The sequence below is a fragment of the Callithrix jacchus genome, chromosome 16 (genome assembly GCF_049354715.1).
Source record: "Callithrix jacchus isolate 240 chromosome 16, calJac240_pri, whole genome shotgun sequence".
Classification (NCBI taxonomy): domain Eukaryota; kingdom Metazoa; phylum Chordata; class Mammalia; order Primates; family Cebidae; genus Callithrix; species Callithrix jacchus.
Genome location: NC_133517.1, coordinates 22,904,011 through 22,922,647, shown reverse-complemented (window position 1 = coordinate 22,922,647; position 18,637 = coordinate 22,904,011). Strand labels below are relative to the sequence as shown.

General features: G+C 38.4%; 1 protein-coding gene across 10 annotated transcripts in view; it reads left to right on the top strand.

Moving 5' to 3' along the window:
- Positions 1–12,189: 12,189 nt before the first annotated feature.
- PPP1R42 (protein phosphatase 1 regulatory subunit 42) overlaps positions 12,190–18,637 on the top strand; it is a 70,579-nt gene continuing 64,131 nt past the window's right edge. For 4 of the 10 annotated variants that reach the window (XM_078352576.1, XM_078352573.1, XM_054246311.2 and 1 more), the window contains exon 1: positions 12,190–12,262. The gene's annotated coding sequence lies outside the window, so the exon portion shown is untranslated. Of the gene's footprint in view, positions 12,764–18,637 lie in introns of all 10 variants that reach the window. The other 6 variants (XM_078352575.1, XM_078352574.1, XM_035276400.3 and 3 more) reach the window with 2 other exon arrangements.

The window sequence follows — 18,637 nt, the reverse complement described above, 5'->3', positions numbered from 1 at the left end:
TTTTATGCCCTTTAAAAAAAAAATCATAAGCCAAGAGCAGTGGCTCACGCCTATATTCCTAGCACTTTGAGAGGTTGAGGTGGGTGGATTTCTTGAGCTCAGAAGTTCGGAACCAGCCTGGGTAACATGGTGAAACCCTGTCTTTACCAAAAAGAAAAAAAATCATTACTACCCTCAAAGAACAGCCAAACTCCGCAGTTACTGCCGCAGATATAGCAACACCAACATCATATTGAGTTATTCTAGGAACACAGACAAGTTGTTTGATGTTTCTCTCAAAGACATGATTAAATGGTTCAGGTTTTGACATGGAAAAAAGTAAGGAGTCATTGAAGTCACCATAAAACCATATTAGCAGTTTTCATTCCAAGATTTGAATGCAGTTATTCATATTTAATTTGACATTCCACATTTAATTTGACATTGGTGAATTTACGAAGATTGTTAGAGGCTGGGCATAGTGGCTCACACCTGTAATCCCAGCACTTTGGGAGACCAAGGTAGGTGGATCACTTGAGATCAAGAGTTGACCTCAAGTTGACCAAGTTGACCTGACTTGAATACAGTTATTCACATTTAATTTGACATTGGTAAACTTATTAAAATTATCTTGGATGCTGGGTACAGTGGCTCACACCTATAATCCTAACGCTTTGGGAGGCCTAGGCAGGTGGATCACCTGAGGTCAGGAGTTCAAGACCAGCCTGGCCAACATGGCGAAATCCTATTTCTACCAAAAATACAAAAATCAGCTGTATGTAGTGGCACATGCCTGTAGTCCCAGCTACTCAGAAGGCTGAGGCAGAAGAATGCTTGAACCTGGGAGGTGGAGGTTGCAATGAGCTGAGACTGCACCACTGCACTCCAGCCTGATGACAGAGTGAGACATTATCTCCAAAAAAAAAAAAAATACTACATTGGTGGGATGGAAAATACCTATGCTTACAATGGAGAATTACCAGGGAAAGAAAGCTTTTCAGTCCTAATTTTACTGGACCCATTTTGAGAAGTGTCAGCACTTCAGTAATGATACCTTGGTTGGAAGTAACCACAAAACAAAACAAAAAGTTACTTAAAAAGAATATATTGGCTCATTGTCAAAAAAAGATTCTGACTTCACTCTGATTGACCTAACTGGTTATGAGCCCACATTTGGGATTACATATAGCAACTGCTGATATCAATGAAGGGCTACTTCTACAGCTGGGAATAGGGACAATAAACCAAAATGCACAGCTACACAGTGGGTCAAATGGATGCCACAGACACAACCAACAATGTCCCCTCAAGCAACCATCCAGCCCAGGCTATAACAGCCCCAGAATGAAGCATTTGCATTTCATTTAATGTAGTTACTTTATTAAAGAGATCCTTTACAAGTATTTTTAAGTACTTCTTTACATTTTAATGTAGTTTCATGATTACTTTTGGTATTAGTGCTCCAGTTTATAACATTGAGCTTTTAGGAAATCAGGTTTCAATTTCCAGCCATCATTCAGAAACTAAGTCTAAGTCGGGGTTGCCTAAACTAAGCTGGGGTTGCCTTTTCCTGCAAAGTATTATCTTAAAGCCCTGAGCATTTCAGAGGATATATGGAAAAATAAAAGAAAAGTAAAAAAGAAGCCCTGAGCTACTCAAACACTGAAAAGGCCGTTTTTCCCAAGTGAAGTCGGTTTTTTGTTCAGTTTCAAATTTTTCAGAGATAATTTCCGAAGCTCTTTGGTGATAATATACAGGAAATGTCAACTATCATAAAAAATCCCAATGTCCCTAGTAATAAAATGAGCCAGAGCAGAACTAGAAGGCAGGCTAGAGCAGAGATCGAGTGAGAAGCCATTGAATATGGAATAGGAATTGGAGCCAGTTACGGAGGACAGTGAGATACCAGAATCCAGAGTGTTCCAAATTTTCCAGCTTGTTTTAATATCTCAAGGTCCTAGTTCCAAAAAGTCAACAATATGACCTTATACATACTGTTGACATGTATAATATACCTGTAGTACCATTTTATGTTACACTGTCCAGTTTTGTGAGTACTTCAATATGCATGTTTTGTTGATTGATTAAGAACAACACACCACACAAAGTTAACACCTTTTGGAATCAATAGTACTGCCAAGAACAAAAAAGCCAATAGGGGAAGAATAGCCATTTGTGCTCCATTGTTTCTCAATTTGGAAAATAAGCTCTGAGACCAAACATCATGTGCTCTGTTAGAGGGATCAAGTCCTAAGATTGTTGTCACAAATTAGTATGACTACCTAGTATTGAGGACTTTGAAAAATCACTGCATTGTACAATAGAATAAACTGCCCCACAGAGCAGCCACTTAAAAATAAACACAGAAGAGAGCAGGAGCATAAGTAACTTTACAGTGAATCAGAGAAACTGTTTGAGGGTTGGAGTGCTGCATATTGCAGAGTTTCAGTTTCCAAAAACTGTTCTGTGAGTGATGAGGTACAGATGCATAAGTCATGCATGCAAAGAAGAGTTCATTTATATTACTAAGTCTGCACTGTATCCACATGTAGCTGAGTAAACTCAACTGAACACAGATTGTTAAATATCCAAGGTTTCTATATTTATGGATTGTTTTAAGTATAACTTAATATACATATATGGTGAGTAATGTGGGTTTTTGGTTCTGTTTTGAAGACAGGAAGATAAACTACACAGAATGACAGCTTTTAGTTTTGCTCATTCTTATAAAATATAATTGTTTAAATTATAATAAGATCATTATGTCATTCATTGTTTAATAATTGATGTCTCTGCCATTGTGTTCATAAAATAATTGTTAGAAAAGAAAGTCTAGTTGTGTGCTCTCTCATTTGGGCCTATTTTCAATACAAATTCCAACAGCAAATAAATTTACTTTCTTGGGGCCAAAATGCTAGTTTAAGTAACTAATTCTGAGATAGTAATCGGTCTATACATTTCTAAAAGTTTCTAAACTTTTTATCCAAATGCTAGCAGAAGAAATACCATTCATCTTTGTAAACATAATGTTATAATCTATTTTAGACACCTAATAACACAAAACTCAGGTCAACTCTGACCAGATTGACATACTTAAACTTTTGGTCTCAGAAATAATATTACAAAAATAAAATCAGGAACTTTATCATTTCAGGTCATTTGGGAGGAAACAGCTAAAATCATAGCTTGATAACTAACACCAATGATTAATTGCTTTTTCAACATGTGGATTATCTTGGTGCCAAAAATTATGGAACAACTGCATAACAAATTGGACAGCCCCTGATGTCAATGCTCATATTTTCTTTGGATTATACTAAGCAATTATGTTAAAGTTTCTAATGACTGAGTAAAATGGTGTTTGTGCCTTGGGCACATTTTGATGAACTACAGTTGTACTTTTCAAAACCTAAGAGGCGTGTGCTTTAAAAAGTATACTGTCCACAATAAATCCGTTTGACCTTTATGTTAGATTTCAGAGGATTATTATAAGTATCGTAAAACTATGAATATGTTTACGATTGATAGTCGTTACTTTACTTACTTTCCTGAAAAATCAGTTGATATAAACTCATCTCCAAATAAATGTTTAACCTATATGATTCATTTTTTTCATTTGTTTTCCTAGCGCTTGCTACATACTCCATTCTTATATTCAGTTGAATTTATTCTATGTATCATTGATGTGCTAAATAAGTCCTTTAAAACACATTACTGGATGAGCTTTGTGTGGGAAAAAGAAAATAAATAAAAAATAAAACACATATAAAATTAGCTTTAACTTTTTACTTCAACTCCTATATAATCCAACTATAATTTCTTGCATATTTTTTTAGCATATTTGAAGCTATCTTAAGATTCTAGACTTTAAAAATAAAGTATTGGGAGGCCGAGGCAGGTGGATCACAAGTTCAAGAGATCGAGACCATCCTGATCAGCATGGTGAAACCCCGTCTCTACTAAAAATACAAAAAATTAGCTGGGCACGGTGGCGCATGCCTGTAATCCCAGCTACTCAGGAGGCTGAGGCAGGAGAATTGCCTGAACCCAGGAGGCGGAGGTTGCGGTGAGCCGAGATCTCGCCATTGTACTCCAGCCTGGGTAACAAGAGCAAAATTCCATCTCAAAAAATAAATAAACAATAAACACAAATTAGACTAAGAAATTAATATATGATCTTATATGTGAGGACACATCATGCTGAATAACTACAACCATCTGAAGGGTTCTGTATCAGCACCCTAGGAAAGGGGATAAAAGTTTTGCAAAAAATACTTCGGGGTTGGGTGCAATGGCTCACATCTGTAATCCCGGCACTTTGGGAGACCAAGGTGGGTGGATCACAAGGTCAAGAGATCAAGACCATTCTGGCCAACGTGGTGAAACCCCATCTGTACTAAAAATACAAAAATTAGCTGGGTGTGGTGGCGTGTGCCTGTAGTCCCAGCTACTTGGGAGGCTGAGGCAGGAGAACTGTGTGAACCAGGGAGTCAGAAGTTGCAGTGAGACGAGACTGCGCCACTGCACTCCAGCCTGGCCACAGAGTGAGACTCCATCTCAAAAGTGAGAGAGAGAGAGAGAGAGAGAGAGAGAGAGAGAGAGAGAGAGAGAGATGGCAGGGGAGAGGCAGAGAGAAAAGAAAGAAGAAAGAAAGAGAGAAAAGAAAAAAGTGAAATGTGTTGTAGCTTCAAGAAAGTTACCTTAATAGGCCACTGATGTCAGAATTACAAATGAATATCACTTATTATGCTCTCTAACTAGTCTTAATATTCAAGGTAAACACTACAGCACTTAAAACTATGGAATGTTGAAATGTTAATTCATTTAGACAGACATCAACATTATAGACATCTAGTTATCCCAAGATCTGAAAAAATTAACACATGCTTTGCCTATTTCACCAAAGAGCAAAACTAAAACAACAGCTATATTGAATCTGACAATTTGGAACACAAGTTGAAATTATATTTCCAAATTCTCAGGACCCTCCTGCTTCGATTTCTAAGGGCATCCTTAGTACTATTCTTACATTAATATCACACTACAAAAACAATATTTTCCATTTTTTCAGCTTATAAAGTAGCAACTGCTCTCTCCTTCAAACTCTAAATATAACATGATACATATAATAAAGTTAGTTTTTTCCTATTCACAATTTACATTCTGCCTTAGGAGTTAAATACTGTGACATATTAATACCAAAATCCAAATTTCTCAGTGTGATCAAAAGGCCCTTTATGATCTGATTCCTACTTTCCTCTCACACATTCTACCACTCCTTCACTATCTTCCACCCACACTGTCGTCTGGGTCCTTATGTTCACCCAGCTCTTCACCACTCCAAACCTTCACATTGGCCGCTTTCTGGACCTGGAACACTTTTCCTTGCAGACTCTCACACACCTGGCTCCTCATTCTTGTCTCAGCTCAAATGCCCATTTCCCTCATCTCAAAGAAATACCTTTCTGTTTCCCTTCTTCCTCCTCACCCCAGTTACACAATTTCATTTCACCGTATTTCTTTATTTCACAGAATTTACTGCAATCTGAAATTATTTTGGTGCTTGATTTATTAGTCTGTCTCCCCTTTCTAGAACGTAAGCTCCATGGGGGTGGGGGATTGGTCTAACTCACCTTCGAATCCCCAGCACCTTAAGCAGTGACACCTGGCAGTCAACCCATATATATCTGTTCAGTAAAGAAATAAACTTACTGCACATATTTTATTTGCTTTTCAGAAATGTCAACAATATATTGCATTTTTAGAGGAGGAAATTAAATGTGTTCACACTTTAAAGTGACTTTATTTTTTTAGAGATAGGGTCTTGCTGTGCTGACCAGACTGGAGTGCAGTAGCTATTCACAGGCACAATTATAGTGTACTGCAGCCTCGCACTCCTGGGCTCAAGCAATCCTCCTTCCTCAGCCTCCCAAGTAACTGGGTCTACAGGCCTGTACCACTGTGACTTTTGTTACACTGTGAGATCATTATAAAATGAATACCTTTTCCCAACACTTCTTAAGAGATTTAAAATAGAAGAGAAAAAAAGCCTTATTCTATAAAGGATCACTACTGCAGAAATATATAAAAGGCCACACAATAGTAAAAAACCACCAGCCACTTACAAAAACAAGCATGAAGGAGTGGAACTCTTTTCAAACAAGCTTACCAAAAAAAGTAAACAAGAACCAAAAAGTGAAGCAATTAAATGGAGTTATACAGATATATAAGATGTTTTCACTTATTTTAAATTATTTTGAAAGACATGAGGATAGAGTATATTACATTGCTGAGTTTCATTCTTAGCCCCTATCCATCACAAACTAATTAAACTTTTGCTGAACTTATTATTGGCCTGATAAACTTAAGCAAAGTCTTGAATCTCTATTAGAAGACAGAGGTTCCCCATCTCTGGTACAAAAGACAATTTTTTAAAATTCCTAAAACATAAGCAGGGAACTGTTCCCGAAACCTAACCTAAACCTTTTCTAAGATTGTAAGTGCATTTCTGGCAAATGCTACCTGAAAACTCAAACTAAAATTTTAGACTTTATTGACAATAAATGTTTCAGAAATTGAGAGAAAACATCACTTAAAGTAGAGTGCTAGTGGCAGTGTTTACAAAACACTTTCCAGAAAACTTCTTTTCACTTTAAGGTAAAATCTTCTTATTTATAAGGTATAAATATGTTTTTAGGCTGGGCACAGTGGCTCACTCCTGTAAACCCAGCACTTCAGGAGGCCAAGGCAGGTGGATTGCTTGAACCCAGGGATTCAAGACCAGCCTGAGCAACACAGTGAAGCCTCGTCTCTATAAAAAATACAAAAATTAGCCAGGTATTGTAGCACACCTGTAGTCCCAGCTACTCGGGAGGCTAAGGTAAGAGATCTCTTGAGCCCAGTAGGTCAAGGCTGCAGTGAGCTGCGATCCCACCACTGCAGTCCAAACTGGGTAACAAAGTGAGACACTGTCTCAAAAAAAAAGCATCTTTAAGGTAATGAAATTGTTTTTCAGCTGAGTTTATAGCCACATCTCACATCTTATATTTATTTCAATTTGATCCTCTAGTGGAGCGTGGAAGTGAACCATTTTAGAAAAGAATTACATATAATAGAACTGTAAAAACAGAACTTGAGGCCGGGCACAGTGGCTCACACCTGTAATCTCAGCACTTTGGGAGGTGGGTGGATTATGAGGTCAGGAGATCAAGACCATCCTGGCTAACATGGTGAAACCCTGTCTCTACTACGAATACAAAAAAGTAGTCAAGCATAGTGGCACGTGCCTGTAGTCTCAGCTACTCGGGAGGCTGAGGCAGGAGAATCGCTTGAACCTGGTGAGTGGAGGTTGCAGTGAGTCAAGATCACCCCACTGCACTCAATCTGGACAACAGAGAGAAACTCTGTCTCAAAAAAAAAAAAAAAAAAAAAAAACTTGAGAAAATCTTTGTGTATTAAAATTGATATAACTTTTAAAAATAGAACATCATACAGTCCTTTCATACCTGTTCTTAGTTAATAATGGGGACAGTGTGGGAGGCTGAGGCAGGAGAATTGCTTGAACCCAGGAGGCGAAGGTTGCAGTGAGTCGAGATCGTGTCACTGCACTCCAGCCAGACTCTGTCTCTAATAATAATAATGGGGACAGTGGAAAGAAAGCTGGATTTGAAAGTCATGCTGAGATTAAGTGGACATGGTTTGGTGACTGGTATTAATATGTGAGAGTACTAGAGATGGCTCTCAGGCTCTACTTCTGTAGCAGGGTGAGCTATGGGGAAGAGAGAAACTAAAGGAAGTCTATCAGATTTGTGAAGGATGGAAATGAGTTCAGTTTTGACAGCTTCAGTTTTCATTGCCTCCAGGACATTTATATCCAGGTGGAATGAATGTCTAGCAGCCAGATGGATGCATAGGTCTGGAACTCAGAAGAAATATTGTGGACTGTTTTATATATAATTTATGTACTAATAATTTATATTTATAAAATACATTATATAATAAATTGCATAAATTATTTACAAAGTTAAATTTTTTTAAATCACATATTATTAGGGCTCATATTATGTACATCATGGCCTTAGAGGGCTCCTAGTATCTTCTACAGAAGCTCCTAATTAAATGATCATCTTCAGGTTACAGGATACCTTGAGTGAAGACTGACTCATCCATAACCAAAAGGGTTTTGTCGGTATTGATTCTACAGCTTGCAGCTTCAGATAGATAGATAGATCGATAGATAGATAGATAAATAGAATGATAGATAGATAGATAGATAGATAGATAGATACTTGTTTTAGCTAAGCTTTCTGTAGTCATTTTCTTTTCTCTCCTCTGAGTTTCCATTTGAAATGTCCTATAAAATTGGGAATCATGTCCCAAATTTCTGAATAAACCTTTCCTTAAGGGAATTTTCTATTGCTCCTATTAGGTATTTATTGCTCTATAACAATTACAAAACTAAGTAGGTTAAAATAACATATTATTTCACAGATTTCATAGGTCAGGGTTCTAGGTCCTCTGCTTCAGGGTCTCTCTCACAATGCTGCCATCAAGGTGTTGGCTATGGATGAGATCTCATCCGAAAACTCGTCTTCCTAGCTGAGACAGTATTTGTTGGCATTTAGTTTCTCATTGGACTGACAGTCTAGGCTCCTCACTAGCTGTTGGCTATAGACTATCCTCAGATCTTTGCCATATGTACTCTCCTAAATGACAACTTGTTTTATCAAAGACTGCAAGCCTAAAATGCAATAAGATCTGCTGCCAATAGAGAAGTTACAATCTTTTGTAACCTAATCACAGAAAGATAGTCTATCAGCTTTGCCTTATTCTATTGACTAGAAAAGGTCAGAAGCTCTAGCCCACATTCCAGAGGAGAGGATCACAGAAGGGCCTGGACATCAGGAGGGGAGATCGCTGAGGCCATCTTATAAGTCTGCCTACCATATAACTAATATTTACCAGTCTACAAGATCAAAACAAAAAGAGGCATTAACAAAAAAATCCCAATTTTTCTGTATGGAGTTATGTGATGTTATGCATGTCTAGGACCTTTAACTTGCTGGTTTCTCAATGAAAGGTAACTAATCATTAAAGTTGGTATGCTGTATGTACTCTGGAAGGTCAGGAAATGTATACTAACTGACAAAGAAAAATATATGAAATATAAAGTAAGTTTCCATCTAAAGTTTCTTGGAAACTCTAGTTGAGGCTTTTAAAAATGTACTTTTTAGCATCATTCTTCCAAAAGTACTCTTTAAAATAATTCTCAAGACTTCACAATATATTTTTTCTACAAATACATATTTCCCAACATCTGTAAAAGTGTAAATCTTAGAGTATTTTATGCTTACAAATTTGGTACTGAAGACAAGTATTTCTTGTAGTCTGCCAAATTTCTGTCACATTGGAAAATACACAGATGATTGTTTAAGATTCTGTGCCACTAGACAGGAATTATATTTCATATCTAAATGAGAGAATATTTTCTCTTAACTTGTTGCATTAAAACATTAACTAGTAATTCGGCCGGACATGGTGACTCACGCTTGTAATCCCAGCACTTTGGGAGGCCAAGGCGGGCGAATCACCGGGTCAGGAGTCTCAGACTAGACTGGCCAATATAATGAAACCTTGTCTCTACTAAAGATATAAAAAATTACCCAGGTGTGGTGGCACACGCCTGTTGTCCTAGTTACTTGGGAGGTTGAGGCAGGAGAATTACTTGAAGCCAGGAGGTGGAGGTTGCAGTGAGCCAAGATTGTGCCACTGCACTCCAGCCTGGGCAACAGAGCAAGACTCTGTTTCAAAAAAAAAATAGTAATTCAAACCATTGTAACTACCAGCAGTCACAAAGAGATTTTCAATACCATGAACAGTGGAATCCAAAATAAATTTCAGAATGTAATTTTATCATTAAAAAAATTTTATTGCTTAAAAAAAAAAGGAGAAAAAAATCATAATTCCATCACCAAGAAACAACCACTATTAAACATTTTGGTATATATCTATGTGTATATGTATAGCCTTTTAGGCATTTAAATATGTTTTATTTAAATATGTTAAATATGTTAAATAATGTTAACGCAAATGAGATACTTTGTTTTATAATGATACATGTAATTGTTCCAAAACAAAGATTTCCAGAGCAACTGATTTTCAGTGAGGCATTGCTAAACAAGCCTCCTAGCAAGGTAATGCTAGTAGCAAGTTAGCCAAGTGCTACATGGAGCAATGGATCAGCCCTGCATCATTGTAAAAGCTGTTATCCCCAAAGGAATGAACTATAAAACAGATAATTGAGGGACATCTAATTTGTACCACTCCAGTAGTGTTTTAGTCATATTATATTGATCATTCTTTTATTTCTTTTCCTTCAGTGGCTTTTTATTCTTTTGGGTACCTCCTTATTAAACTCCTTCCCCCAGTGTCTGAATCACTGAATTACTGTGCTTCTCAGGACAAATCTCACCTCTGATGATTCTTTCTAGCTTTTCTTCCCTCTTTTATCCAAACTAGTTGGCATAGCTACTAACCCACTATTTATCTTTCCTTATTTTCTCCCTCACTACCACTTATGGCCTCAGGTTTAAATAGTCAGCTAGATATTGGAGACTACTAAAACCTTTCTCACCTCACACTTACTGTATGTAAACCAAACTCATCCACTCCTCCTCAAATTACTCACCATCTCTCCTCTTTCCCCAGTATTGTTCCTTTAACAGAGCTAACATCTGGGAATTATCTTTAACTTCTCCCCTCCCTTTGTCCTGCCCAGTAACTATTAAATTGGTGCTTCAAAATATCTCCTGAATTTGTTCATTCCTTTCCACTTTTTTCACCTTCACTCCAACCCAGGCCAAGAATGCTTCCACAACTGCGAAATATCCTGAATGGGGTTAAGTGAAAATATCCTGAATGGGGTTGGGGCTCCTTTGCCCCCAATCCCCCACCTTCCTAGGATACTCTTATTATAATGGTGAGATAAAATGAAAGGAGAAGTGGGCTTGAAATCAAGAGCCCACTCAGCCACCCCAGGTGTGAACTTGAGCATGTTTCTTTCTTCTTTGAGCCCTGGGAATTTCCTTATCTGCAAAATGGCAAGTTGGACTGCCTTCATGGGCTCTAAGCTGCCTTGCAATTCTAACAATCTTCTACTGTGACACTTCTTTGCTCAAAGAATGGCAGTGACAACCTTTTCTCTGCCAGTATCACAGCTGGTACTCAATGTTTTCCAGCTTGCATTGTCCCTTACAACTAGACTGTTCACTTCACCATATCCCTAATGAGCCCCAGCCTTGCCACTATAAATGTCAGTTCCCTGTACTATTGTTCTTCTTATTCTGTAATTACATTACTCATTTTACAAACGTTTATGAAGTGACTATTAATGTACAGGGCATTTTGCTAGGTCCTGGAAATATGAGGTAAACCACATAATCTTTGCCCTCAAAGAATTTACTATCTCATTGGAGATATGGTTAAGTAGCTAACATATAATATGGTATTAAGTGCTATGCTGAAAAAAGTAATACATCTCAGCTGTTTGCCAAGCAGAAAGGGCATCACTTAACAAGATAAGATGCCCGGGAAGACTTCAGAAAAGATGAACTAATTCCAAACTGAGTCTTTTAATCTTAAAAGGAAAAACAAGACTGAAGGAGGTGAGAAAATGTGTGCTATGTCTACCTTGAAGGGCAGAGAAGGGAGGGGAATTATTATTTTTAAGAACAGGGCATACGGAAAAACACGAGTGTAGAGGGCAGGTGGCAAGCAGTGAGGTTGGTCATGATGAATAGCCTTCAGTGTCACCCTAAGGAATTTGGGGTTTTACCGAGGAAAGAATGGAATACGAGCTGTATTCTGATTCGGATTCCTTTCCTGATCTGTTAGGGGGAAAAGGTGGTTGTTGGGCACTGAAAGGGTCAAAGCCGATGACAGGATAATCCGGTAGGGGGAAATGGTGGTCTGCCAAAAATTGTCCGGCTACTAGGTGGTCCGCTAAAACAGTTCGGTGACCGATGCCTCACGGTCTCTTCAAAATAACAGGCCTCCATTCGGAGTCGGCCCAGCGGCCACCATCAGTGCCCATCAGCGCCCGGCCGCCGCGTCACAAAGAGCAGCACCCACCAGGGAAGAAGCGGCCTGCGAAGTCGCGAGATTTCTCGTGACTGCCCCTTGGACAGAGCATCTGGTAGCCCAGCAACCGCCACTGGTGTGCGTTCGACCCGGCGCCGGCGGAACCGATCAAACCGGAGTTACCGACCGGACTGTCCCGCGAGCGGTGAGCGGCCCGCGGGGAATAAGCATGGGGACCGAAGAAACCCTAGAACCATGTTTCTCAAACTTGCCTGCCAGTAAGACTTTCCTGGGACATTTGTTAAAATGATTACTGGGCCCTATCTTTAGACATACAGAATTTTCAGAAAAAAATAGTCCGGAAGTCTGTTTTTAACAAATGGTTAACTGGCAAGATTGGAAAACAGCTCTAGAGGAGGGAGACACAGGCGGAGGGGTTGGCCGCGGGGCCGAGGAAGCAAGCCGATGGACGTGGAGCTGAGTCTGAAAGGGTTTTGAAAAGCTTAAGGGCTGGAGCCAGTGATTTAGAGCATCTGGAGCCACTGAGCCTGTGACCTAAGTGGAAATATAGATACTAATTGGATTCAGAAAACGTTGTCCACTGCTTCTAGCCTGTGGGAATCCCAGTAGAAGAAAGCCAAAGGGTCCATTAAAATGGATTCCACCCATGTCAGAAACCTGTACATGTACCTCCTGAACCGAAAAGGTGTGTGTGGGGGGCGGGGGGGGGGTGGATAAAGACAGACAAAGGAAAAAATTAAATTAAACTAAAATGGATTCCTAGAGGCTGTAAAGAAGCTCTAAGCTGTTCCCACTGGTGGTCTGGGAGAGAGAGATCCTAGTAAGAAGAGTAAGTAACAGAGATACGTAGAAAATGGAAAGTAGGGAAAAGCAGTTTCTCAAACTTTAGAACACAATGAATCTCTTTTAAAAGAAAACCGAGGATGCCTCACAACTGCTGACATTATTTTTATTATAATGTTCTAAAATATGTCCAAATCCACTCTAGGTTCAGTTTAAACTCTTGAAGCTTTTAATTTTCTAAAACGATAAAGTTTAAATTAATATTGTTTTTAACAAGATGAATTATTTTTTAAATAACATAAAATAAAAAGTTAATTCCGGGCCACGTGTGGTGGCTCACGCCTGTAATCCCAGCACTTTGGGAGCCCAAGGCCGGCGGATCACGAGGTCATGAGATGGAGACCAGCCTGGCCAATATGGTGAAACCCCATCTCTACTAAAAATACAAAAATTAGCTGGGCGTGGTGGTGCGTGCCTGTAGCCTCAGCTACTCAGGAGGATGAGACAGAAGAATGGCTTGAACCCAGGAGGCAGAGGTTGCAGTGAGCAGAGATCGCGCCACTGCACTCCAGCCTGACAACCAGGTGAGACTCTGTCTCAAAAAATAAAACCCAAAAAACAAAACAAAACAAACAACTACCTTTCAGCCTAGCAATCCCATTTCTGGGATTACTATATGCCCAAAGGAATATAAATCGTTCTGCCAAAAAGACATCAGCACTTATATGTTCATCACCACAGTTTTCACAACAGCGAAGACTTGGAATCATCTTAGATACCCCTCAGTGGTGGACTGATAAAGAAAATGCTGTATATACAGCTTTTTTTTTTTTTTGTCCGACATCTTAGAGAAGTTGCAGTGTTCGCCGCTGCTCTCGGAGCTTCAAAAGGCCGCCCAAGGAGGACAAGAAAAAGAAAGACAGGGGCCGGGCACGGTGGCTCACGCCTGTAATCCCAGCACTTTGGGAGGCCGAGGCGGGTGGATCACGAGGTCAAGAGATCGAGACCATCCTGGTCAACACGGTGAAACCCCGTCTCTACTAAAAATACAAAAAAATTAGCTGGGCACGGTGGCGCGTGCCTGTAATCCCAGCTACTCAGGAGGCTGAGGCAGGAGAATTGCCTGAACCCAGGAGGCGGAGGTTGCGGTGAGCCGAGATCGCGCCATTGCACTCTAGCCTGGGTAACAAGAGCGAAACTCCGTCTCAAAAAAAAAAAGAAAATGAAAGACGCCGAAAAGTCGGCCAAGGAAGACAAAGACCCAATGAACAAATCCGGGGCAAGGTCAAAAAGAAGAAGTGGTCCAAAGGCAAAGTTTGGGACAAGCTCAATAACAGTCTTGTTTGTCATAGGTAGCTATGACAAACTCTTTAAGGAAGACACCAACTATAAACTTATAACCCAGCTGTGGTCTCTGAGAGACTGAAGATTTGAGGCTCCCTGACCAGGGCAGCCCTTCAGGAGCTCCTTAGCAAAAGACTTATCAAACTGGTTTCAAAGCACAGAGCTCAAATAATTTATACCCAAAATACCAAGGGTGGAGATGCTCCAGCTGCTGATGAAGATGCATGGATAGGTCCAAACTACATTTGGAAAAATAAAACTATTAAATAAAAAAAAGTGCATATATATATATATATATATATATATGAAATACTGCGCTACCATTAAAAAAAAAAATGAAGTAATGTCCTTTACAGCAACATGGATGCAGCTGGAGGCCATTATCCTAAGCAAATTAATGCAGGAACAGAAAATCAGATTGCTCCATGTTCTCATTTATTAGTGGGAGCTAAACATTCAGTACCCATGAACACAAAGAAGGGAACAACAGACATTGGGGCCTACTTGATGGGGGATGGTGGGAGGAGGAAGAGGGTCCTAAAACTACCTTTTGGGTACTATGCTCACTACCTAGGTGACAAAATCATTTGTAAACCAAACTCCAGCAACATACAACTTACCCATGTAACAAACCTGCACATGTGCCCCTAAATCTAAAATGAAAATTTTAAAAATAAAACAAATAAAAAGAAAAACGAATAAATAAAAATAAAGAGGCTAGGTGCAGTGGTTCATGCCTGTAATCCCAGCACTTTGGGAGGCCAAGTCAGGTGGACCACTTGAAGTCAGGAGTTCAAGACCAGCCTGACCAACGTGGTGAAACCCTGCCTCTACTAAAAATACAAAATTAGCTGGACATGTTGGCTCATGCCTATAATCCCAGCTACTTGGGAGGCTGAGGCAGGAGAATTGCTCAAACCTGGGAGGCAGAGGTTGCAGATTGCACCATTGCACTCTAGCCTGGGTAATAAGAGCAAAACTCAAGAAAGAAAAAGAAAAGAAAGGGAGGAAGAAAGAAAGAGAAAGTAAAAAGAAAGAGAAATAAAAGGGAGGGAGGAAGGGAAGGAAGAAAGAAAGGAAGGAAGGAAAGGAAGGGAAAATAAATTATTGGTTAATCTCCTTATTAAGCTTAGATGAAAAAATTCCTGGCAAGGTGGCTCATGTCTATAATCTTGGCACTTGGGAGGCCAAGGTGGGAGGACTGCTTGAGGCCAGGAGATTGAGACCAGCCTGGGCAACACAGTAAAACTCTGTCTCTACAAAAATAAAAAATGAAAAAATCAGCTGAGCATGGTGATGTACACCTGCAACACTAGCTCCTCAGGAGGCTGAGGTGAGAGAATCACTTGAGCCCAGCAGTTTGACGTTGCAGTGAGCTGTAGTCACAGCACTGCACTCCAGCTTGGGCAAGAGTGAAACCCTATCTGTACCAAAAATAAAAAATAAAAAAACGTTATTCTGACTAAGTTTGGTTTATCCCTGGAATGTAGGAAGATTTAACATTAGAAGTCTACCAGTCTGGGCAACATGGTACAATCCTGAATCTACAAAAAATACAAAAAAAAATCAGCCGGCATGGTGGCATGAGCCTATAGGCCAAGCTACTCGGGAGGCTGATGTGGGAGGACTGCTTGAGCCCGGGAGGCAGAGATTGCCATGAGCTGAGACTGCACCACTGTACTCCAGCCTGGGTGACAGAGTGAGACCTGTACTACACACACACATACAAAAAGAATTATCAATGTATTTCACCATATCTCCTAATGCACAAGAAAAACATTTCATAACCATCAACATTCATTCACAGTTTTTTAAAAAAAGTTTACACACTATGAATATAAAAACACTTTCTTAATCTGAATCTAGCTATCTTAAAAAAAAAACAGCAAATATCATACTAAAAAAACCTTACAACAAATATATTGTAAGTTTTAGTGGTGAAATGTTGCAAGTATTTCCTCTGAGATCAGCAATAAGACAAGTGTATATGCCCTCATGGCTTCTACTCAACATTGTTCCTAGGGGTCCTAGCCAGTGCAATAACTCAATAAAAAATAAAAAATAAATAAAAGGTTTGGAAAGTATAAACTGTCACTCATATATAATCTGATTGTCTACGTGGAAAACCCAAAGACTCTATAAAATAGAATTAATGTATCCTTACCAGTGTTGCTGGATATAAAAATCAATATTTTAAAAATACTGCATTTCTATACAGTAGCTACAAATAAGAAATGCAGTTTCCAAAAGAATAGCATTTGCAATATCAACAAAAATATATGATCCCAATAACTCAAAAGAAAAAAAAAAACAAAACTTGAGCTGGGCATGGTGTGCTCTCAGTGTGGGAGGCTGAGGCAAGTGGATTGCTTGAGCCAAGAGTTTGCAACTACCCTGGGCAACTTGGCAAAACCCCATCTCTACTAAAAATACAAAAATTAGCTGGGCATTGTGGCACAGGCTTGTAGTCCTAGCTACTCAGAAGGCTGAGATGGGAGGATCACTTGAGTCTGAGAGACAGAGACTACAGTGAGTCGAGATCAGGCCACTGTACTCCAGCCTGGGCAACAGAGTGAGACCCTGTCTCAAAAACAAACAAATGAAAAAACAAAACAAAAACTTATGCATAGCCTTAAATACAAAAGAAAAACTTTTAACTACTGAAAGTCATTAAAGCAGCACTGCCAAAATGGAGAGACATACCATACTCATGGGAAAGAAGACTCAATATTAGATAAATGTCAGTGTTTCATGAATTGTTTATAAATTTGCAATTCGTAACAAAATCATAAAAGAATTTTCATGGAATGAAAAACTGATATTAAAGTTTATATGAAAGAGTCAAGGACCAAGAATAACCCAAGTAGAGAGAGAGAGATTATTAATCTGTACTTATTATGACATTGTTGTCATGGGGATAAATATATAAATGAATGGAAAAGAACCATGGAAGAGAAAATATCCCACTTCCTACACAGTAATAACTCTAGATAAAGACCAAAATGCAACAAGCAAAACTTTAACATGTTCAGAAGAAAATATAGGTCATTTTTTCTGAAATTAAGGTGAGGAAGGAGTTACTAAATCCACAAAAACACAAAACATGAGAAAAAATAGGGATACATTTGACTATATTAAAAAATAAAGCTTCTGTTTTTTTAGAAGATATCATTAAAAGCAAATTAACAAATGAGAAAAGAGGAAAAGACAAGCTACAGTCTGGGAAAAGACATTTGCAACACGTATTATCAATGAAATATTAGTATCTAATAGAAATGTGTGTATATCTAAAAATTTCTTAGAAAAGCAGAACTCAGTAGGGAAAATGGGCAAAATATAAGAAATAGAAATTAACAGAAGAGAAATTCCACATGGCCAATAGTCAGGAAAATACTCTCAGTCTCTCAGTAAGTAAAAAATGGCAAATTAAAACAGTAGTGAGATATTATTTTATACCCATCAGCTTGGCAAAAAGTTAAAGATTGCCAATATCAGGTGCCAACAACAGTGCAGGCTGCATTGTAGAGCAGTGGGAACTCTTACTTACCAGTGGTAGAATTCCTTTGGAGAACAACTGGGCAATATATAGTAAAGTTGAAATGTCCAACCCAGAAGTGGCCACTCCTAGTTTCAAACCTTAAAGAAGCTTTTCCATATGTGCCAAATGATATATGCAAAATCATAAAAGCAACAATGTAAAAGCAAAAAAAAAAAAAAGAAAATACCCTAAGATCAATCATTTTAGGGGAAATTTAATTTCTTACAATTAGAGCTACACACATCAACCCAGATGACTCTCACAAACAAAACATAAAGCAGAAAGGAAAGCTGAAGACGGAATAATATCACTAATATCACTGATGACATGTCAAATTGTGAAAAACCTACTATATATTGTTTAGATATACATACATCTGTAATAAAAGTACAAAAACATGAATACTCTAAATTTAAGATAAATCCTAAACTTAAGAGAATGAAGAGGAAGAAAGGTATAAAGGGGTTTCAAATGTATTCGTAATGTTTTATATTTTAAGCTGACCTGTGGGTCCATGGGTGTTATACTATTCTTATGCTTTTATTGTGAAATATTATATGAAGTTCTTTCATGGTAGGATTAAGAAGTTATTTTTATTGAATTAGAAACTTTGTTCACAATATTATGTCATATTTGAGATGTGATCTGAAAAGTCAACAGTAAGCTTAAAATTTTATTATAAAAATAATCATGTATGCAAATTTTTTAAATCTATGAAGATTTTATAATTTTTTTCTGCTCATTTCTGAGGCATAAGATTTTATAACTTTATTCTGTAGGTTGTACCTTGCATTTTGAAGAGTCTAAGAATACATTCTGTATCTTCAAATATTTTATTGTAGGCAATTTATAATAACATAGACTGGGCAATGCCAATATGTGAGTATGCAAATT